The sequence below is a fragment of the Poromitra crassiceps genome, assembly GCF_964638095.1.
Source record: "Poromitra crassiceps genome assembly, chromosome: 9".
NCBI classification, from domain to species: Eukaryota; Metazoa; Chordata; class Actinopteri; order Beryciformes; family Melamphaidae; genus Poromitra; species Poromitra crassiceps.
Window position 1 is genome coordinate 405275 of NC_139630.1, and position 24621 is coordinate 429895.

The 24621-nt window shown below is 46.1% G+C and overlaps 1 long non-coding RNA gene across 1 annotated transcript; it reads left to right on the forward strand.

Moving 5' to 3' along the window:
• The first annotated feature begins 11060 nt into the window (after positions 1-11060).
• LOC310782037 lies at positions 11061-12669 on the forward strand. The gene is made up of 3 exons (XR_014553012.1): positions 11061-11190; positions 12139-12187; positions 12616-12669. It is a non-coding gene; the product is annotated as an uncharacterized lncRNA (long non-coding RNA).
• Positions 12670-24621: the final 11952 nt, after the last annotated feature.

Sequence of the window (24621 nt, forward strand, 5' to 3'; positions counted from 1 at the left end):
CTCTGGCCGTGGCGGAGGCACTGGTATCCTCATCTCTCCCAAATGGACCTACACTGTCACCTCTCTCTCTCATCTGTCTATCTCATCTTTTGAGTCCCATGCAGTTGCCATATCCCTACCCATCAAGCTCAACATTGTGGTAATCTACCGCCCGCCTGGTCTGCTTGGTGAATTTCTGGACGAGCTGGACACCCTCCTCTCCGTCTTTCCTGAGGATGGTACTCCACTCATCCTTCTGGGAGACTTCAACATCCAGCCAGTAACCTTACAATCTCTGCCTTTCCTTAACTTCTTCTCATCCTTTGACCTTTACCTCTCTCAATCTCCTCCTACTCACAAAGCAGGGAATGTGCTTGACCTGGTCTTCACCAGATCCTGCTCCACCTCTAATCTCACTGTGACTCTTCCTGTATCCAACCACCACTTTATCACCTTCTCCCTTCCCATCCCCCTCCCCTCCTCCCACCCATCTCCCCCTCACTCTACCACCACCCGACGCAACCTAAAAACTCTCTCACCCGACTCCCTCTCTTCTACCGTCCTCTCCCTGCTTCCCCCTGCCAAGCAATTTGCTCTCCTGTCCACTGACGAGGCTTCCACCACTCTTCTCTCCTCTCTCTCCTCCACTCTTGATTCTCTTTGCCCACTCACCACTAAGCCTGCCCGATCTTCTCCCCCTTCTCCTTGGCTGACTGAATCTCTGCGAACTTATCGAACTGAGCTTCGGGCAGCTGAGAGAAAATGGAGAAAATCACATCTCCCTGAAGATCTCTCTTCCTACCACCTTATCCACTCCAACTTCACCTCTGCTGTCTCCAAAGCAAAAATCTCCTTCTTCATCTCTGAAATCCAGTCCTCTGCATCCAACCCCAGTAAACTGTTCAAGATTCAAGATTCAAGATTCAAGATTCAAGATTCAAGATTCAAGATTTTTATTGTCACTCCATGGTACAAGTATCACGTGTGAAATTATTGTGCTGTGGACTCTGTTTACGACATAGTACAAATAGGCAACAAGCAATGAGCAATAGGCAATAAGAAATAGGCATCAATAAGCAATACTAAGCAGCAAAAGGCAATAAGGCAGAATAGCGATAAGACAAGTCAGTGGCTTATTCATTGCACATAGGTGCACATGTCATGTGCATACGTTAGACGTGTTCAGACATTTTAAATTTGACGTATTTGACATACGGTGCAAATAGCATGTACCTTATTAAACATACAATTAAACATTAGGCATTGTGCATACGACGTGTTCAGACATTTTAAATTCGACGTATTTGACATACAGGTGCAAATAGCATGTACCTTGTTAAACATACAATTAAACATTAGGCATACATAATGGTAGCAGCTGCAGTACGGTACGGTACGACTACTACACTATTTGTGTATGTTAAGGAGTCTTGTGGCCTGCGGGAAGAAACTGTTCCTCAAGCGATTTGTGCGTGCTTTTGGAACCCTGTATCTCCTCCCTGAGGGTAGCAGGGAGAACAGGCTGTTGTGGGGATGGTTAGTGTCTTTGATGATCTTCAGGGACCTCCTGAGGCACCGCTGGTTATACAGTTCATGCAGTTCTGGCAACTCGTCTCCTGTTACGTGCTGGGCCGCGCGCCTCACCCTCCATAGCGCCCTGCGGTCCATGGTGGTACAGTTCCCGTACCAGCCGGTGAAGCAGCCAGTCAGCAGGCTTTCAATGGTGCCTCTGTAGAAGTCCCTGAGGATTTCTTTCCTTAGCCCAAATTTCTTCAGGCGCCTGAGTCTGTGTATTCGCTGTTGGGCCTTTTTGACCACAGTGGCGGTGTGGCCGGCCCAGGTCAGGTCCTGGTGGATGTTGACTCCCAGGTACTTGAAGCTGTCCACCCTTTCCACCACTGTGCCGTTGATGGTGATTGGGGGGGGTGCGCCCCCCCCTCTCCTGTAGTCCACAATGATCTCCTTGGTCTTGGAGACGTTCAGAGAGAGGTGGTTGTCCTGGCACCATTGTTCCAGGACCCCCACCTCCTCTTTGTAGGCCGTCTCGTCGCCCCCCGAGATCAGCCCCACGACTGCTGTGTCGTCTGCAAACTTCACGATGGTGTTTGAAGTTTGAGTCGCCACGCAGTCGTGGGTGTAGAGGTCGTACCAGAAGGGGCTGGAGACGCACCCCTGGGGCGCTCCTATGCTGATGGTCAGTGGGGAGGAGGTGAGGTTGCCCACCCTCACCACCTGGCGGCGGTCTGTCAGGAAGTCCAGGATCCAGTCGCACATCGCTGTGTTTAGTCCCAGGTCCCTGAGTTTGCTTACCAGCCTGGAGGGTACTATGGTGTTGAATGCTGAGCTGTAGTCCATGAACAGCATTCTTACATAGGTGTCCTTCCCCTCCAGGTGGGACAGGGCGGTGTGGAGCATGTGTGCTACTGCATCCGCTGTGCTCCTGTTGGGGCGGTATGCAAACTGTAGCGGGTCGTGGTCCGGGGGGAGTGTGGGGCGGATCTTTGATATGACCAGCTTTTCAAGGCACTTGCTGACTATTGGCGTGAGGGCTATTGGGCGCCAGTCGTTGAGGCTGGTCACTTTTTGCTGTTTGGGAATGGGGATGATTGTTGCTGCCTTGAAGCAGGAGGGAACTCGTCGGAGGGAGAGAGACTGGTTGAAGATGTCTGTGTATACGGCTGCCAGCTGGTGGGCGCAGGCCTTGAGGACCCGCCCGGGGATGCCGTCCGGGCCGGCCGCCTTGCGTGGGTTGATACGCAGGAACGACCAGCACACTTCGTCCTCAGTGATGGTGAGAGGGCGGTCTGGATCTGTGGGGGTTGGGAGGTGGGGGGGGTTGGTGGTTAGGTGGGAATGGGAGGGGGTGGGGTGCTGAGGGGTGGGGGGGGGGAGGGGAGGAGGGGTTTTGGTGGGGGCGTGGAGAGGAGGGAGGGTGGTGCTCGGGGGGGGGAGGGAGGAAGGGTGGTAGGGGGGCGGAGGGGGGGGGGGTGATGAGGGGGGAGAGGTGGCAGGGGGGGGAGGGGAGGAGGGGGGGAGGGAGGTGGCAGGGGGGGAGGAGAGGGGAGGAGGAGGGGTGGTGGGGGGGGAGGAGAGGGTGGGAGGTGATGGGGGGGAGGAGAGTGGGAGAGGGGTGGGAGAGGGGGGGGGAGGAGGGGAGGCGCTCTGGCAGAGGGGTCGAACCTAGCGTAGAACGCGTTGAGTTCGTCCGGTAGGGTGGGTGACGTGCTGGGGTTCTGTCGTTTCACCTCTTTGAAGTCTGTAGCAGCATGGAGACCTCTCCACAGGTGTCTGGGGTTGTTGGTGTCCAGTTTTGAATCCAGCTGCCTTCCATCATCTCTCTGTGCTTTTTTAATAGCGGTCCGGAGGGCATATTGTGCCTGCTTGTATTGTTCTGGTGTGCCTGAACTGAAGGCGGTGGTCCTGGCGTGTAGGGCAGCCCTGACGTCGCTGTTGACCCAGGGCTTTTGGTTTGGCATTATTTTGACCCTCTTTGTGGGGACTATGTCGTCGGTGCACTTCTTTATAAAGCATGACACCGTCTCTGCGTACGCGCCCAGGTCTCCCGCCGCTTTGAACTCCTCCCATGCTACTTGGTCAAAACAGTCCCTCAGGATGTCGTCTGATTGGTCTGACCAGCAGTGGGCGGTTCGGAATGCCGGGGGCTGTTTTTTCAGTTTGTGTTGGTACCTGGGCACCAGCAGGATGGAGGCATGGTCTGATTTGCCGAAAGGTGGGCGGGGTACGGCCTTGTAGCCATGGTGGATATTTGTGTAACATTTATCCAGTGTATTTTTGCCTCGGGTGGGGAAATGGACATGCTGGTACAGCGTGGGCATTCTAACTCTCAGGTTTGCCCTGTTAAAATCACCAGTCACCACCAGGGCCATTTCCGGTTGTTTTGCCTCCTGTGCGCTGATCGCTCGTTGCAGCTCCTTCAGTGCGACCATGGCGTTTGCTTGTGGAGGGACGTATACCCCCATTACGGTTACTGTCGTGAATTCTCGTGGAATCCAGAACGGCACGCATTGAAGCATTACATATTCAAGGTCCTCCGAGCAGTATCTCCCAATGACTGTGATGTTTACACACCAGTTTACGTTAATCATTAGATTACATCTTACCGGATCGTTCGTTTCTGTCTCCACTGAATACACTGAATCCTGGTAACGCGATAGAATGGTCCGTTGTGTCAGGAGTAAGCCAGGTTTCCGTTAGTTCACAAAGCTTGTTTTCCAAAGATTGGACATTTGCCAGGAGGATGCTGGGCAGAGGTGGCTTGTCCGCGCGTCTTCTTAAGCGGGCGAGTAACCCTCTTCGCTTACCTCTCCTCCGGTGCTGTTTTACGAGTTCAGGAAATTCCATAAAGTCGGGAGCTTGCCAGTTACTGTTGGAATATATCCGTTCGTTCCTGATTTGGATCAGCGCGGCCCTGTTATATTTTATCCCGACGCTGGTATCCGCGTCCGCGTCCTTGCCCTCCTCCATTGTGGGGAAGCGGGTGTTGTTGTAGCGAACAACGGGCGAACAAGCGAACAAAGAGCGAACAAAGGGGTCCCGCCGTCCGTGCAGTTTCTTGCAAAGAAAAGTGCGAAGACGCCACTATCTACACTATTCAAAACACTGTTATATACAATAGGTATTTACAAAGCGAGTCGAAGCAACAAAATCAAAACAAAACGCGTTTACATTAGAATAAAAAGCCTATTTATCTATGAAGTCACGGAGCTCCCAGCGAGTCACCCTCTCCCGGCGCCGCCATCTTCTACCGTTTGAGATACTTTCCTGTCGACTGGTCCAAATACAGGTAGGACGCTTTGCGGTGGTGGTTTTAGCGTAACCTATGTGGGGTTTGGCGTAACCTATGTGGGATTCGAAATAACGAAGGTTATGCCAAACCCCACATAGGTTACGCTAAAACCACCACCGCAAAGCGTCCTATCTGTATTTGGCCAGTCGACAGGAAAGTATCGCGGGACTTCACGAGACTTGGTGACCGAGATCACGTTTGAGGTAATTTGATCCCTGTGCGACTCCAGGAAACAGCCTTTGGCGAAATATCACTCTGGTGGTTCTTGACGGATCAGATTATGGCCATATGTGGCGAAAACGGGAATAAAAATAGCTATTTAGATGCAGGAAAGACAGGCTTCCACTTGGCCCCAAATCAGCTCCATTTTACGACTGACTTGGACGCTATTGATCTCAAAACAACGCTAGGACGCCCAGAAACGCCGCGGATATCACTGGGTGAGTGGCCAAATCATAATTAATGCCAGGAGATGGGTCCAGGTTAAAAAAAAACGAAATTCTCCTTTAAGCTGGTCTCTCAACGCAAATCAACTAAACTTTGAGGAATACGAGGTCCGGGGAACCCCCACCCTCTGCCCAGACGGATCTTTCGCCGCGGGGTACGGGAAGACAACAGCGATTGACCCTAGGCTGTGACGTCATGAAAATTGAGATGGGCGGTCAGTGAATTTGAACTGTGAAAAATGGATTATATCTTGGATTAAATCATATAAATTTCCACTGATCTGCAAAAGAAATGAACTAAGTTGGGATCCAGAGACTTGACACCTGTTGTTGACTTTTTGGTCTGTGTGACCCTGGTCTGTGTGACGTGAAAGGAATTCAGGCAACCAAAACATTTCCATTCTAATCTGGCCTCCTCCGACCTGCCAAGGACGCAGCAATTTCTCCCCTGATATTTTGTCTGCAACTGCGAACGACCCCTTCCCCCAGCCACCCCCCCCCGCCCTGACATCTGACACCTGAACTTTGGACTGAATAGATAGAGGCCATCTCCACAGGCTCAGACCTACACACACACAGACTCATGGACCCTAAGGACTCATAGGCCAACACACATGGTCATGCACGCACTCCCCCAAACCCCCGACCCCCTCCCCTAAACCCCACCCCCCGCACCATGTCCGACCGTCTCTATCAGCTCCCGCTGCCCTAACCCCCCCCCCCCCCCCCCTCCCTTTCTTTCTTTTCTAACCAAGCCGTCAGTATTGGAGTAGTTTCGGACTGTAATCCCTGTACTTTTTTCAACAAATGGATTGTACCTGTATAATATTGAAGTGTGCCTTGTTACTCGTTCAAAACAGTAATAATGTTTCATGTTTCATGTTGCAAATCTGAGTATATTTAGAAACCATTACTGCCGGCTGCATATGTATGTATGTATGTATGTATTGTTTGTGTGTATTGTATTGTATGTAGGTATGTCCACGTATGTCCTGTTTGTTTTGGGGACTACGGATGGAAATTAGCCTCGTGCCATGTGCAACGTGTTCGAGCCTCGTGCTCGAGTCTCGTGCTAAATCCGGCAATTTTTACACTCTGATTATGTTCTTTGTGTCCATTAATTTTGCACTGTCCCGTCTAAATAAACAAATCAACAACTGTCAACTGTCTTGTTCCACCTGCTCTAAAGACTGCAAGAGTCAAGCCTCTGCTTAACACATTGAGTGCCAGCCGTTTTTTCGCCAGGGGGGTTTTTGAGGATTCTGGCTCATTTTACAAGAGCCGAGGATTATTTTCTGTTAAGACTTCGTGAACACCAATCATCTAAAAAGAACTAATAGAATGTGTGCTTTATCTGTCTAAAAGAGTTAGTTTGTAGAGTTAGTAGTTATGTAGATATTAGCCGTTGAATACAGCATGGTTTCAGCGTCTGAGAAGGAAAGCTGAGAAAAATGCAGTTTTGTGAAATTCAATCAAACAGGCAGAACAGTCACTTTAACCATTTATTTTTGGCATCAGTGAGACATCAGACATCTGAACAATAGTTGTTTTCAATAATGGAGGAATAATACAATAATAAAATTAATAAATGTCAAAATAAATACAAAACAAGAGCAGACCACAGGTCACTCAGCTTTTTTTTTTTTTATAGTTTTTTTTTTTTTCGGTTAGTGATCAAACCGGTTTGGGCTCGTACACCGAATCCAGAACTGCTCCAAAATGTAATGGGTACTTCCTTGGCCCATGTTACACCCATCCACAAAGTTACATGAAAATCGGCAGGTACTTTTTATGTATTCCTGCTAGCTAGCAAACAATCAAACAAAGAGCAAAAACAATCCCTGGCAGGTTTTTTTTTTACGACCCATGCCTACTCAGCGCCGCTGAGCAAGGTTCTTGTCTGAGTGGTACTCCTCATAGCAGCTACCCCTGAGTAATGAGACCCTACATTTGACACACATGTAGCGTGTCTCTCTTCTAAGATCTTTCTTTGCACAAATGCTACACCTCCTCGTTGGGGCATCTTTTTTGGGTGTGGCTGGTATGAGGACCATTACATGGCCCGCTAGATTGACCTCCAGCCTGCATTGAGGGTCCAGGTATGGTCGCCGGGGCATGGTTGCAGGTTGGTCACTGCCCCCCGCCCCCACCTCCTCCCCGCCACCCCCCACCTCCTCCCTGCCACCCCCCCGCCAGCCCCCACCTCCTCCCCGCCACCCCCCACCACAGGTCTGGTCCATGCACCGACAACACTCAGGATGAAATCCACCAATGTTTCACACTTTCTCTGGCGTTTAGCTGGGTGTTTAGCTTTGTACAGAACAAAGGCGTTATAAAAAGAGATCTGAAACATGTACATGACAAATTTGAAGGGCCACCTGGATGTCTTCCTGGCAAACGGATAGTACGCGATGTTCTGGTCCAATCTGTCGACCCCATTCATGTACTTGTTGTAGTCTACAACACACTTGGGTTTTGTGTGTGGGAGCCTCTCTCTGCTGCCTTTCTGCCTGACCTGCACCGTCTCCATCGTGTCGTCGTGCAGAGTGGAAACCATTTTCACGATTCTTTTATCTCGCCAGGCCAGAACCATGGTGCCACCATTGTGGCGCATGACCGTTTCCCCCAGCTTCACGGTGTGGTTGGTGACCATGGTAGCAGGTGGCTCACCCCGGTTCCTCCTCAGAGTGCCACAGACATGTGTCTGACACTCCAGCAGCTGTGCACACATTGAAACAGAGTTGTAGTAGTTGTCCATGTATAGGTGGTAACCCTGCCCTGCCAAGTCCCCGAGGAGGAACTCCACCGTCTCGCCTAGGGTGGACCGCTCACCACAGTACGGCTTCATGCTGTAGCAGTAACCTGTCTGGGAGTCACAGAGGATGTAGGACTTTATCCCATACTTTATGGGTTTCTGTGGGTTGTACACTTTGAAGGCCAACCGCCCACGCCACAGGAGCATCCCCTCATCAATACTGATGTTTTGACTCGGTGTGAACATGGCTCTGAACTTTTCTAACAGGTCGTTCAAAACTGGCCGGACCTTGAACAACTTGTCTGCACCATCAACATCAAAATTGTTACTGAAATGGAGGAATCGTGTTAGCAGTTGAAAGCGGTTGCGAGACATGGTTTTGTTGAAGTGGGGGGTAGCAGTCAGTTCATTTGTGGACCAGTACATGGCCAGTTTAGGCTTCTGGACGATCCCAGTGAGGAAGTATAGTCCCAAGAAGCTCTTGAGTTCTGCCACTGAATGTTCTGAATGTTCTGCCTTGAATGTGGCAGAGCCTCACTGACCTGACTGATGCACTGGTGTGCATACAAGTTAGTTTGGACTACAATGGCCTGGAGCAGCTCATCGTCCAGGAAGAGCTGGAAGAAGTCAACTGGTTTAGCAGCAGCACCACCACTATGAGGACCCGGTTCTGCTGTGAAGGGGATGTGGGTTGGCTCCCAGTCAACGTCACTCCAGCCTGGACCTGCAGGCCGTTTCCCACTTCCAGCTCCACTGCCACAATCTGCAAATTATAGAAATACATAATTACCATAAAATAGTGTTTTTTATATGTGTGGTACTGAATGCTGGCTGGAACCTGTGATGTGAAAATAAACCTGATTCTGAAGTGTGCTCTTACCCATTTTCCTGGCACCAGAGGCTGTGGCACCAGTACCGCTACAGCTGGCTGCTACAGGCTCATCTTCAGACTGTTCAGAGTCTGAAATAAAGTAAAATGAATTGACTGACTGCTGGCTTTTGTATAGTCATAGTAATTACATTTCCACAAGTTACACAAGTCATCTCAAACATCGTCTTACCACTGCTCTCTGGAGCTTCGCTCCTCGACGGGGCCCACTCCTCCTCAGAATCCTCCGCGTCTGGAGAAGACGTGAGGTCACTCGACTCGGACTCAGTCAGCCCTGCAGCCGCAGCCGCGACATGCAGAGGCTCACCCCGTTCATCATCCGAGACCTCGGAATCGGTCTCCGGCACAAGCTCGTTTCGGACGGAAAAGAAATCCAGCAGTGATCTCTGATCGGCCGATCGCTTGCGTGTGGCCGCCGAAGACCGCTTGCGTTTGGCCGGCATGGCACAAACACGCCACCCGCTCCCAACTAAACTGAAATAAAACAACTACTGCTACGACTAGATCAAACTGAACTGAAATAAGGCTAATCTACCGGCTACCAACTCGATCAAACTGAACTAGAATAAACTGAACTAGAATAAAGGCTAAATACTAAAATGAACTGACGCTAACGCTAAATGTGCTAAGCTAACTACAATGAACACTAACTGTAACTACCCGCTAACTAAGTATCTAAACTAAGTCTACTATAAAGACTATACTAAACACTACTACTGTACTAACAACTAACAAACTAAATCAACTACGCTAACCAACTCGCTCTAAATCTGACGCTAAATTGCTGAAATTCTCTATGTATAAATCGCTATGTAATGCTGTCTGTCTCTATCTATTACCAACCTACTTCATTCCTTATATAGAAATCTTTGTTAGAGTACTTCCGGGGCAGCGGGAGAGGTCGGATCCACATTCACATATTGCCCAAGGGCGCCAGCTAGTGGAAACCACTGAAAAAGCTGTAAGACGAGATATCTCGTCTTTGGCACTCAACGGTTGGATTATGTAAGACGAGATATCTCGTCCTTGGCACTCAACGTGTTAAGAAACCCTCCCTTGACCGTACTGCTATTTACAACTACAGACCTGTCTCTCTTCTCTCATTCCTTTCCAAAACCCTCGAACGAGCAGCGTCCGAACAACTTTCTCTCTATGTCTCCCAAAATGACCTCCTGGACCCTCTGCAGTCCGGTTTCAAGGCTTCTCACTCCACTGAGACAGCTCTTCTTGCTGTCACAGAGGCCCTTCACACTGCTAAGGCCTCATCCCTCTCCTCTGTTCTTGTCCTCCTTGACCTGTCTGCTTCCTTCGATACAGTCAACCACCAAATCCTTCTTTCCACTCTGTCTGACCTCGGCATTTCAGGTTCTGCACTCTCCTGGTTTGCTTCCTACCTCTCGAACCGCTCATACCAGGTCTCATGGAGGGGGACACCGGTGGTGTCCCCCAGGGCTCAGTCCTGGGCCCCTTACTTTTCCTTCTCTATATCAGATCTCTTGCCTATGTAATCTCTTCTCATGGCTTTTCTTATCACTGCCACTGCATGAAAAGCCTGTTATGCGGGCCAATGCAGAACTGCAAAACGTTAGCTATGCAGCACTTTCTGGCACTTTGCAGCTAGCACAGAATAATCCCACTTATTACCACATATACCTCAATAGATTACCCCCCCCCCCCCAGCCCCCTACTGTGGGAGGCTTTTATATGTCAATGGGCATGTTGTGATGCAAATCACAACACCCCCCCTCCCCTATCCTGGTCCAGGATGAGGGGCTTTAACACCTCAGGATGAGAGAGTTAGAGAGAGATCTTGAGCCCAAAATGTAAATTAATTAATTTTAACCCGCACCATACACTTTAAAAGTTCAACATTCAACTTTCAAAGTCAAGTTAAACTGTTTTTATTTATAAAATGCACAGTAGTATAATACAAGGTCATTCTGAAAAATGAAATTATGACAAGGCAAGCAATTACAGAAGAATGCATTCACCTTCTTCTGAAATAAGTTTATAATGTAAGGTTCAGTTAATATAAGAACAAAGCAAGAACAATAAGGTACAGGGTCCATACAGCTTTTGAAGAGTAAAATTCAAGCACTTTCACAGGATTTGAAGCTATGCTTCCTTGTAACGTCATCACGTTATGGGACCTTCACATGATCTCCCAGAGCAATCCAGATGGGTCTCGCGAGAGCTCGTAACGTGATCGCGGAAGGAGGAGATGTTGGTTTGCTGCTCTGCTGCCTATCGATGCCTGCTAACCATGGCTGATATCGACACGGACAGCCCACAGGAACGCAATACCAAGCTTTCGGTAAGAATATACATTAAATAATGATTTAAGGAGGATTCTAGGATTTAACATTAGATTAGATTATATTTTGAAGCGGAGCCTTTGTTGTCGCACACGTGACATCACAGCTGCGACCAAACATGGCTGCTGCCAGTCTGTTGTTTTTCAGTTTCAGAATGATCAAAAAGCTACTGTAATTTGCAATCCATGTCCCACACAGGTTCCGAGAGGAGGGGAAACCTCTAAGCTGGCATTACGTTAAATCAAAGCTGGCGATGATGCAGTGGATATGTTTGTTGTTTGTGTTAGCGAGTTTCGTTAGCATTTAGCTCGTAGCGACAAACTAAGACAAACTTTTACATTTACAGTCTGTGGCTTGTGATCAAACAGCCCCACAAAAGCACTTAATACACAGAGGTGGCGTAAACTTATAGAAACTAATGGAAACCCCTTTACCCGAAATGAAACATCCAGGGATTGTGTATTTAACTCCAAAAAACCACTCGCTAACGTTAAGCTAACCGCGCTAGTTAGCGTTAGCTGCTGGACCACTGAGCTAAATAAGTGCTGGACAGAGCAATCTTAACAGGCTCTAACTGCTTTCTAGCTGTAAATAATTTGTGGTAACCTTTTCCTTAAGTTATGCAGAGCAGCAACCTTTGGAAATAGCATATTTAGAGCGGAGTTTCTGGACTTGGTGAGTGTTATGTGACGCGCGTGGGGGGAAATGGCCCTCGTTTATCAGCGGAGGTAAACCAATAATACAGCATGTTTTTCTGTAGCTGTGGTCAGGAGGGAACAACTGACTGATATCAGATAGGCTATTTCATTGTCCACCTTCAAACTGATATTGATCTAAGGCATTTATCATATCTACTCTATATCTCCAGAGGAAATCTACTACAGTACCACGTCACACTTAAAGGAGAACTTCAATGAATGCTTCACAATTTTCCTCTTTTTTTACAGAATATCTCATAGCAGTGTCCCCTCTGCACCTCCTTGCCAATAGGCTATGGTAAGTTCATATTTTTGTCATATTATTGTTTATCTGTTATCATAATGTACCTAATGCATGTTTAATATGATGCTATCTGGGCAGATAACACTTATGACTTCATTCACCAAGCCAGGCTGCAGCTGTACAGCAGTTTCTTTGTTTCTTTGGTGTTGTTTTTGCTGTACAGCAGCCAGGCTGGCTGAGTGATGTCACTGGTGTTATCTGCCCAGATGGCTTTTTATTGAGCGCGTGCCAGCTGCTTTACAAAAACCAGTTTAGATGCAGCTATGTGTGGGAAAAACAAAACAAGATAATCCTATTGCTTCATACCCCTCTCACATATTAATGTGAAGTGGTCTCCAACCTGCACTGTGCTCTTTTAAGTGCAATGAACTGACTGGAAACTTTATCTTACATCTAATCTTTTCAATGTTTTTTCTCATGAGCCTGTTCACACTCCGCAGACAGCTCTACTTGCCTGACGTGGCCGGTCTCCATTCGTCCAAACCGGAGCAGCGCCAGCTGCATACTGCATGTAGCTACACTGACTATCGGCAAGTACCTCATACTACTTCACATCAAAAAATTACAACTATCTCATATCAGAGCACTCTGGACAGAGCGTGACCGATTTTCCACAGTCAGAAAATATAACGAATAAAATATGATGCATTATTATTCATTAAACCATCCAGCATTATATAAGAATTAAAAGCTCCTTCTACCACTGCAACTACCAACAGAGAAAGAATGAAAATAAAACAAGACAGACTGCCTCTGTCCCCTTGCTCTGACCAGTGTTGCCAGATCTTGCCAGAGAAACAACCAACCAGGTTAAGCTCCAGCCCGTCTGAGACCCTTCTCCCTGCCTTCCTCAGATGCCTGAGCTGGAGTAGCGGGCTGGAGTAGGTTGAACACCTGGTTGCTTGTTTTTCTGGTGAGATCTAGCTCGTAACACTGGCTCTGAACGCACTGAAACTGAATTTCTGTTCATCTGACAGTTCAGATGATGCTCCAACCATTTTTGATTAAATTTATGAACGCACAAATAAATAGCAAAACAATCAGCTGGGTCATGATTACTTTTAACTCATTAACCCATGTTCGCATAATTTAGTTATCTCTGTGTGTGGGCTCTACTAGGCTGCGTGCGAACCACATACCCTTTACAAGGATTAAACCTAAGTGTACTTCTCTCTCATACGCACACACATACACGGAACCACTGCTCTAGTGTGTCTGTAGATATCTGTATATTTTATATGCTTATATGGAAATGTGATGTTATGGAGCTGTATCGTACCAGAGAGTGAGACTAAGACAAAGGACAGTCTTCCATGGCACAATTCTGAAACAATTTTGTATTTATAACATACTACTTTAATTGTTTTTCAGCTGCCTGTAAAACGTGGTATGAGACTGTACGCCGGACCTTCCACTTCAGCCAACCTGGGCTAGAGGGGAAGGGGACAGCCGCAAAGATTTCGTGCTCGAAGATTGAGGGTAAATAAGGGACTTACTAGACTAGGCATTAAAGGGAGAGTGCGGATTATTGGACATAATGTTTTATGAACTCCATACCAGCTGTAGAGTGTCTGGGGAGCTGACTTGCTGATCCATGATTCCCGTAGGCGGAGCTCTAGCTTGATCTGAGTGGAGGAAAAACCGAGTCCCGGAGGACACTCTAGGGTCACAGAGTTATCAAGTTTTACTCCTAAAGAAAGCATGCATGTGCTATGACATCTCATTTCAACAATAAAACCGCAGTCTTGCTGTTGATCAGACCGTGCTATTTATTGGCACTACTTTCTGGCTCTGCACTGCATCCGCGGTGGTCACTATAACGCTGTGTACAGGTGTTTCAGACACAGCACGCTCTGTAGCCTTGACTTCTGTTGTGATGAAGGTATTTGAGCGTATTGTCTGTGATCACCTGTCCAATGTTGAGATGGACAGCTTCCAGTTCGCTTATCGTGCCAACAGGTCTGTCGAGGATGCTGTGTCTCTGTGTCTCCACAGCATCCTACAGCACCTGGAGGCCCCCGCCACTTACGTTAGAGTTTTATTTATCGATTTTAGCTCTGCGTTTAACACGATCGTGCCCTCCAAACTATTTGATAAACTTATGGCTCTAGGGATCAATCACTCTCTATGCCTTTGGATTCTCGACTTCCTGTCTAACAGGAAGCAAGTAGTTAGAATAGGCAACATGCTCTCTCGAACTATGACTCAACACCGGGGCCCCTCAGGGTTGCGTTCTTTCAGCCCTTCTCTTTGCACTTTATACCAACGATTTTATTTCCCACTCTCAATTTGTTTCGTTTTTTAAGTATGCGGACAACACTACGGTGGTCGGGTATATTAAAAACGGTGATGAATCTGCCTACAGGGCCGAAGTGGCAGCCCTAGTCAACTGGTGCACTTTAAACAATCTTGTCTTAAATTTAGATAAGACCAAGGAAATGATTATTGATTTCCGCAAAAGCGGCTCAGTGCCCCCCTCTCTGGTCATTTGTGACCAGCCCGTCGACAGGGTTGACAGCTTGAAATTTCTGGGCACCACCATATGCCGCTCCCTGAAATGGGAAGTCAACACTTGTAACATTGTGAGCAAAGCCCACCAGAGGCTTCACTTTCTGAGGCAGCTCAAGAAGTTTGGTGTGTCTGGGGAGGCGATGGCTCACTTCTACAGAGCCACTGTGGAAAGTGTCCTCACCTTCTCAGTCACAGTGTGGTACGGCTGAGTAACTTCGTCAGATCGACCTGGAATGGGCAGAGAGAGAGGGGAGAGAGAAAGAGGTGGAGCAAGAAGACGCAGATCAACAGAGTTGGAGAGTTACTGCTGCCGAGTAGCCTAGCCTATATTAGGCTATGTAATTTTTATTTATTTTTTAACTGACAACATTGTTAGATTTAGGTTTTAACATTGTTAGTCTCTCGTACCATGGGATTTGGTGCAGTGCTCTTCTACTGAAGAGCACTGCAGTGACCAGGGTAAGAGAGACTACAGTAGGCTACCTAAATCTAACAATGTTGTCAGGTAAAAAAATAAAAATAGATACATAGACTATATTCTCCCGGTAGCTCTCCAACTCTGTTGATCTGCGTATTTTCTATTCTCTTCTCTTCATCCTCTCTCCTCTCTCTCTGCCCATTCTAGGTCAAGGTCAAGGCTAGCTCCTCATCTGTGTATTCAGGTTCATAAAGACATCCCCTCGAATCTGGTGTAAACGGCATATATTCATTGCTTTCATAGTCAAGACATGTTTAGTATGTTTTAGTAGCCTGTTTACAGAGTGCGCTGTGTCTGAAACACCTGTACACAGCGTTATAGTGCGGAGCCAGAAAGTAGTGCCAATAAATAGCACGGTCTGATCAACAGCAAGACTGCGGTTTTATTGTTGAAATGAGATGTCATAACACATGCATGCTTTCTTTAGGAGTTAAACTTGATAACTCCGTGACCCTAGAATGTCCGTCGGGACTAGTTTTTCTCAACTCAGATCAAGCTAGAGCCCCGCCCACGGGAATCATGGATCAGCAAGTCAGCTCCCCAGACACTCTACAACTGGTATGGAGTTCATACAACGTTATGTCCAATAATCCGCACTATCTTTAAGATTACGTGATCTTTTACTTTGAAGGTAATTGTTATTGTTACTGCACCGCATGAGGGAAACTAGTTAGTTGTTTAGCAGTTACTGACTGCGTCTGATTGTGTTTACAGCTCTTCACATTGAGGGCAAGCATGCTGACTGCGAGTGAAAAGGAGATGTGGGGAGGCGTCATACCAGATCTGATGTCGGATGAGAAGGACGGCACGGTAGCTGGAGTCGATGGATGGATTGTGCGGCCACCATCTTTTCGCAGCCACGAGCTCAGTGACTTGTGTGCTGTACTCCAGGGCAGGCTGGACGCCATTCCTGTCCACCCAGCTTCCCACATGACACGCCGCCCTTCGCGGCTTGGGGGACCATTTTCGGACAGACTTGCCCCCCGAAAAATGGAGCCAGAGGCCAAAAAACACTGCGTTCCCACTGGTCCTTGAAATCCTTGAAAGTTTGTGGATTTGGGGGGAGAATCTAGGCTTTAAAAGTTTGTGAAAATAGACATGTGTCCTGGAAAACTCTTTGTTGCTTTTTTCCCAGTAAGAGCTGGTGTGTGTGTGTTATGAAGAAGCGCATTTCCTGTGTGGATTTGATGTTGAGGAAGGCGTGTTTTTGTTATTTCATATTTTGAGATTGTGCATTGTTTTACAATTTATTTTTACAGTGTGCTGTGGTTTATATTAAAAGCTTTTCCTCAATATTCCTTGATTTATGTATTTTTTCCCCTCTCCCAATACATTGATCTCATTGCAGTGTAAAATGTGTATTTAGACAGAATTTATTATTATGAAATTCATTTATTATTAATAAAAGCAGCATTGTGGGGGGGCGGGGGGTTTACGTGGGGTTAGGACCTGAGCCAATCGGTGTTTATCTATCCACCCACGTGGGGGTAGGACCTGAGCCAATCGGTGTTGATATCCACCCACGTGGGCTTAGGCCCTGAGCCAATCAGCGCTGACCTATAGAATTGTACCAACCAGTCAGTTTCAGCTGTTTGTAGTTGTCATCCAATCATTACCTTCCTATATAGCCAGAGACTCCAATAGTGTGACTGAGGTGAGCCTTTGATGCCCCCATCAAAGGTGTTAAGTAGTGTCCTCTGTCATTTTCACACCTCATGAATGGCCCGCGGGGGATCTGAAAAGGGCTCTATTTGGGTTTATTTGGGACTGGAATAGTGGTGAATAGTACCGAATAGTGTCTGCATATTGTGCTCTAATTGGTCATATGCTGGCCCGCATAGCAGGGATTTCATGCAGTGTGCTATGCTGATGACACCCAGCTTTTCCTTTCCTTCCCCCCCTCCGACGCTTTTTTTCTTTTTTTTTTCTTTTCGTTTATTTGGATGGGACAGTGCAAAAGTAATGAACACAGAAACCACAGAAACAGATAGTAAAACCTGGAACATAGTAAAAATGTAAAAATTTCCGGATTTAGCACGAGGCTAATTTCCATCCGTTGTCCCATAAAACATAAAAACACAAAAAACATAGAGTGTAAAACGTAGAACATAATAAAAACATAGGTAGCAGCAGTACACTCTAAAATACATGGCAGCAATTACACTTTGAAAAATAAAAATACATAATAATAATACACACAAAAAGAGAAGAAAAACATACTACCTGTGGACACATGACTGGTTTGTTTTCAGCCATTTTTTAAGTCCACCTTTAAAAGCGGCAAGGGTGGGGCTGTCCCTTATGGAGACGGGGAGACTATTCCATATTTGGCTACCTTTTACCGATAGGACTTTTTGACCAAACATGGTCATTCTGCGATGGACCTTACAATCACCTCTGGTGTCTGATCTAGTGCCGAGTCCAGTGAGTCTATTTTTTTGTATGAATTCCTGTAGCGGAGGGGGAGCTAGTCCATGTAGGCATTTGAAGAAGAAACAGGCACTCTTTAAGACCTTGAGATTTTCAAAGCTCAGGAATTGATGTTGTTCCAGAATGTTACAGTGGTGGTATGACAAATGTTTTCTAGCAAATGCCTTGATGGCTCTGTAATATAGCTGTTCAATAGGTTTTATGACAGTGGCACCTGCAAACGACCAGTTTGTGAAGCAGTATTATAAGATATGTTTTAGCTGCATCAACTGTTAAGAAAGGCCGGATTTGTCTAAAATTAACTAAATTAAAATGAATTGTACTTTTCATTTTTTTTATGTGTTTCCTGAAGGAAAGGTTCGAGTCCAAAATGACTCCGAGGTACTTGAAATGGGAGACCAATTCCAATTCCCCCCCCCCCCCCCCCAGAAACACATTGGACCTTGTGATACCAACTGGTCGTTTGCTGAACATCATGCATACATTTTTTTTTGTATTTAGCAACAGGCATGTGTTTTGCAGCCAGTGTTGGACCTCTACCAATACATTTGTGACACACCTTTTCAGGCTCCATCTGGGCCCTTCTTGATCTAACTTTGTTCTCTCTCTTTCTTAATTAAAAAAAAAAAAAAAAAAAAAAACTAACCTAAACTTGTACCACTAACCTAAACTTGTACCACTGTTCCTTCAGAAGTTGTAGTTGTCATAGTCTGTGCTCCATAGTTGATTGCTCTATTGCTGACAAAAAATGTGTTATTGTAAGTCGCTTTGGATAAAAGCGTCTGCCAAATGACGTAATGTAATGTAATGTAATGTCGTCACTGCTGTGCTTTTTTGGAGCACTCACACAAACGGCATAGCCTTTAAAGATACATGACTCAACTGTTTTAGTGTAGCTATATCGCTTACATTCTTGAATTGAAAACTTAAATGAGAATGACAATTTGATGCGCATATACTGTGGTATGTATACCACTGTATACTGCTATTCAAACCGTTTTCGTCAGTTGAATGATTCACAATTGAATAGTAGATAGAAATCTTGAGATATGGTAAGAAAGTACATATTTTCCTTGACGTCCTGTGTTTCATTTATATATGTATACCAAATGTACTTTGTCTTTTACTTTGAGTGTGTGGTTTCCAAAATATTAAATATAATGTATTTTACAGGTCGGCAAGTGAGACCAGCAGAGCACCCCTAAACCTCCCAGAATTTCACGGTGTCCACCCGCTATGCCGACCACCCGCAATGCCAACCTTAGGTTTAGGCGTGGGGGGTGGGAGAGGTTAGGTTTTGGGTTAGGGTCTGGGGGAGGTTAGGTTTAGGCGTGGGGGTGGGAGAGGTTAGGTTTTGGGTTAGGGTCTGGGGGAGGTTAGGTTTAGGCATGGGGGCTGGGAGAGGGGAGGTCGGAACAGTGAGAGGTCGGAACAGCGACATGGAACCGAATTTCACCACAGCCCATATTAATTGGACAGTGATTCATCCACAGATGCTCCAACAGAGATTGTAGACCTAACAGATGAGCCAATGAAGGTAACCTGTTAGACCTTTTATAAATTGGATTTTCCATCCTTTTCAAATTTGTCACAAAAACATGTAGGGTCCTATTTAGCTATGTAGACTATCTGCAGCCCATAGTTTGTAGTTTGTAGTTTATTTATTTGCAGAGTGAAAACAAGACAATAAAATATACACATCAATGACAGCTGTACAATAGAAAGGATACATGTGCAGGGAGAGGTAAAAAAGCCCAGGGGGCTTATAGGGAACCTCCACCTAAATAAACAAAAATATACATTACATAGTAGTCAAGGAAGTATAGGTAGGATGTGAATGATGTAAGTGTGTGTGTGTGTGTGTGTGTGTGTGTGTGTGTGTGTGTGTGTGTGTGTGACCTCCGCTGACGTCTCCTACAACGCTGGTCTCATCTCAGGAGATATGTCCGATTATAAAGTAGCAGCCCATTGTCTAAGGAGGACTGTCAAGGAGGCAAAGCGCCGTTACAAGGACAGGGTGGAAACTGATTTTAATGCGGGGGACCCCGCCCGAGTGTGGAATGGTCTCCGTACCATTACTGACATTAAAAACAAGCCTTGCATGGTGGGCAACGACCCCTCCCTTGCGGAGGAATTAAATACTTTTTACGCAAGGTTTGAGACGAAAGGCGACAACTCCATGGCTTTAATAGCCGATGGCGCGTCTAATGTCAGAAATGGGGAGCCTCCTTTCACAATCAGGGAGTGTGATGTGAGGAGGATGTTCAAGGGGGTAAACGGGAGGAAAGCTGCGGGGCCTGAGCAGATTCCTGGGAGGGTCCTAAAATCATGTGCCAACCAGCTAGCCCCTGTTTACACAGACATTTTTAACACATCTTTTGCTCAAGCTGTTGTCCCCCTTTGCCTTAAGCGGTCCATCATAGTCCCTGTGCCAAAAAACAATAGTCCATCATGCCTGAACGATTACCGCCCAGTGGCACTGACCTCAGTGGTCATGAAATGTTTTGAGAGGCTAGTAAAACCCCACATTTGCTCGACCCTGCCGAGTTCATTTGACCCCCTCCAGTTCGCTTATAGAACAAATAGGTCTAGAGATGATGCCATCACCAACCTTCTGCACACCTGCCTTACCCACCTGGACAAGGGGAGGGGGAACTATGTGAGGATGCTGTTCATCAACTACAGTTCAGCATTCAATACCATAGTCCCCCTCAACCTGGTGGCTAAGATGACGGCACTAGGGTTCAACACCCAATTATGTAATTGGGTGCTGGACTTCCTCACCGGTTGCCCCCAGGTTGTGCGGGTGGGCGGCGGGGTCACCTCCAGTTCACTGACCCTCAACACAGGCGCCCCCCAGGGGAGAGTCCTGAGCCCGCTGCTCTATAACATCTACACACATGACTGTGTGGCCTCTGACAGTTCAACCGCTGTCCTTAAGTTTGCTGACGACACCGTAGTGCTAGGTCTGATCTCCGATAACAACGAGGAGGCTTACCTGAACCAGGTATCAGACCTGGCACTATGGTGTCAGTCCAATAACCTGTCCCTGAACATCAGCAAAACAAAAGAGATGGTGGTGGACTTCAGAAGGAAGAAGGGCAGCGGGTACACCCCACTGACCATCGGTGGGGAGCCTGTGGAGAGGGTCAGCAGTTTTAAATACCTAGGGATGTACGTCAGTGAGGACCTCACTTGGAGTCTGCACTCTGAGCATATGCTCAAGAAGTCCAGACAACGCCTATACTTCCTCTGCCGGCTGAGGAAGTTTAAGGTCGCACCATCCATCCTGAAGACCTTCTACTCCTCAGCCGTCAAGAGTGTCCTCACTGGGTGCATCTCCGCCTGGTATGGGAGCTGCACTAAAAGGGACCAGGTAGCCCTACAAAGGGTGGTGCGCTCAGCTGAGCGTATCACCAGAGTGTCTCTGCCCACCCTGCATGACACCTATTCTAAGCGGATGAGAGCAAGAGCTCATAAAATAATGAAGGACGCCACACATCCCAACTTTGGCCTGTTCACCATGCTGAGGTCAGGGAGACGCCTTTGTAGCCTGAAGGCAAAAACGAAAGGCTCAAGACAAGCTTCTTCCCCCAGGCTGTTCGCATGCTAAATGCCAGCCACTAGCAGCATTAGGACCACACAACATTTACTTTTTATTTTTTAAATATGGCACTTTATTTCTATTTTTAATTAAAGACAGGACATGACGATACTGTATAGCACTTTACGATCAGCACTTTATGTCTCTTATATGTTCTGTGTCTTTTATTGTTTTTACTGTTTTTTATTGATATCTACCTTTTCTGGCACATTGCAGAGACCAAGTCCCATTGCATTTCACTGCATGTTTTACACTGTATTTCTGTGCAAGTGACAAATAAAGTATCCTTGATCCTTGATCCTTGATCCTTGGCACAGAAGCAAAGCAATGTACTGTTTGGGTAAGGCTAGCAGCAAAAAAATTCCAACTAATGGAAGGCCCACCTAAAAACTCACTATCGGTTTAAGTATCCATAGAATTTCTGTATTCCAAAGTATGCCACGTACTGTATTTTTCCGCAAAGCCCTTTCTGACCAAAACAGTGATCTGCGGAATAATCCAGTGCACCATGTGCGTAGGAATACAAAAGTTCTACGGACACTTAAACGGATGGTGAGTTTTTAGGTGGGCCTTCCGGTAAGTGATTAAAATACGCTTGGCTGCTAGCTGGCCCCACTCACAGCAGTACATTCCTCCCCTTCTGTGCTATGGCTGCTGTCTTTCTCCAAACTGGGAGCGTGCTGCCTGCCGTCTACTGTAGGTAATACACGACTACCAGTACTGCATACAGCCCCACATCTAATCTGAACTATCCCTTTAACATAGCATCTCAAGAGATGAATGGCAGTAATTGTCTTGTTTTTAATTTTCACAACAGGATGACCTGCAGAAGAAATCCTCTGAAGAGGAGGAAAGACGGAGAAAGGTATGAGCTGTTGCAAATTATATAGCTGTTGTCAAATGTAAGTGTGCGTGTCAAGCTCTCAAATTAGAATCTTTCTTATGTGATTGTTACCTGAATACGGTTAATAATAATAATAATAATAATAAATTGTATTTATCATGCACTTTTCATTTAAGATAAATCTCAAAGTGCTACAGAGTAAAAACAGAACCATATAAAGTTAGGTTAGTTAGGTTGTATCACTGTTGCCTCACAACTAGGGGTGTCAAAAATAATCGATTATAAGATGCATCGCGATGCGGACCTGCACGATTCTGCATTGATTCACAAATATCAAAAATCGATTATTAATTATTATTATTATTTTTTTTTTTATATAATCAAATAAAATATAATGGAAGTACATGTAGTTGTTTATTTTAATTATGGATCATAATACAATGCAATTCTAAATGCACTTTTATTTTAAAAGTAGCCACACAGTGAGAAAAAAGAAAGTGAGAAAAAAAATCATGTATTAGGGGGAAAAAGTGATGCATCGATTTAAGATGCATCGAGATGCATCGAGATGCATCGATAATCGTTATCGAATCGAATCGTAGCGAATCGAATCGTAGCCCTCTGAATCGTAATTGAATCGAATCGTGAGGGCAGTGAAGATTCACAGCCCTACTCACAACACGTTTGAATATGTCATTGGGCTTTTATTTATTTATTTATTTATGTATTTATTTATTTATTTATTTATTTATTTATTTATTTATTTATTTCGGTCATGGCAATAAAAACATTTCATAAAATAAAACAAAAAAAGTACAAACAAACAAGGCTGTTAGACCGAAAAGGTGTAGGCTGAAGCTATAGCTTATAGCGCCTACCCTACTTACTTAACTCATTGAGTGCCAGCCACTTTTGGAGAACGGACGCTCCCAGTGCCAGAGTTTCAGAGCGTTTTCAGTGATTTCTCGAGGCCCACAGAATATTGTGTGATATTACTATGTAAACACTGAACACGCACAAAGAACGACGAGACTCTATTCTATCATCTGCAAAAAAAAGTTTATTGATCCCATTTTCCGTTCTTTAGTTATGAGCCGGAGAAGATAGCTTGATTCATCCCAAAACAGCAATTTTTTTCTAGAAGCTGAGATAATTGGCCTTTTGTGAAATTAAACATTTCAAGCACATCACTGACTCTGAAGCTAATCTTTTCTAATGTAGTCACACCTCAAAAATAATTTCCTTCAATAAAACAGTTTAGGCCAGGGAATTTTGTTTGGCAGAATAATATTTTTTAGCTACAACCAGCAGCGCTGGCCCCTGCGTGCGCTGCTGGTTGCAGCTTCTTGCTGGTCTTGATTTGCTGCTGGTGGGCATCGGATATTCTGGCTTGCGTTTGTCAATCCTGTCCTGCTGCCTGGGTCTGTCTGGGTGTTGCGTGCTGCTCTGCGTGCCCCCCCCCCCCCCCCCCCCCCCCCCCCGCCCCGCCCCGCCTCGCCTCAACTGCACACTCCTCCTCCTGTCTGTGGTGGCTCTCTGCTGAGTTTGCTGTGCGCACAGTGAAGGGACATCGACATCCTGCTTTTTTACAGCGTTCCGCGTGTGTTTGTCACCGGCAACGATGCTTCCACTTGAGAATAATAACAACTCCACGGTGTGGATGTGCGGATCTGCTGTCGCAACCGACACGGAGCGGCTCAATTGTGGGAGCAGATTGGCTGCTGCAGGCACAGCTGCAGTAACGTGCTTCAGCATATCGATGCATACGGATGCGATGCGATTTCCGTTTCCATAACGACTTCTTCTTTGTTTTTTCCTTGCCTTTCTGTTATGTGGAGAGCACTGTCGCCACCTAAGGGTTCTGTAAAATAGGTTAGACACATCCAATAGCTATAATATTTGTACATCAGAGGCAGAAGGCTTTGATCGACGCCCCACCGTCAAAAAACGCAATTGACGAACATGTCCGTCCTTGGCACTCTACGTTACTATTTGAAATGACGAACATGTCCGTCCTTGGCACTCAATGAGTTAAGCAAGCTATACAAACAGAAAAATGATTATCGAATAATCAATTATAAACAAAACAGAGACAATAATTCTCAAATTCAAATAATTACAAAATTACCCGTATATACATACATACACACATATATTTAAGCAATATATCACGAGAGCAAGTGTGTTGTGATGAATATATCACACTGATAAGCTGTTATCCCACGAGGCCGCAGGCCGAGTGGGATAACAGCTTATCAGTGTGATATATTTCACAACACACGCTGCTCGAGTGCTATATTGCTTTTATAAAAGGGTTCCAAGTATAATAATATAATAATAATAATACTATAAATCCGACTGGCATTTTATTCTGATAGACTCAGTTGAAACACTACTGAAGGCGGGACCTCTAGCAAGAAGATAGACCTGCGGGTGATTTGATTGGATCGTTCTGGAGACTGAAGTTGACATTGGCCAATCCTGGCGCTTGGCTGAGAGCAAAGCCCGACCAGGGGCCGGTTGCACCAATGGCGGCGATTGAGCCAGAAAGACAGTCTGAA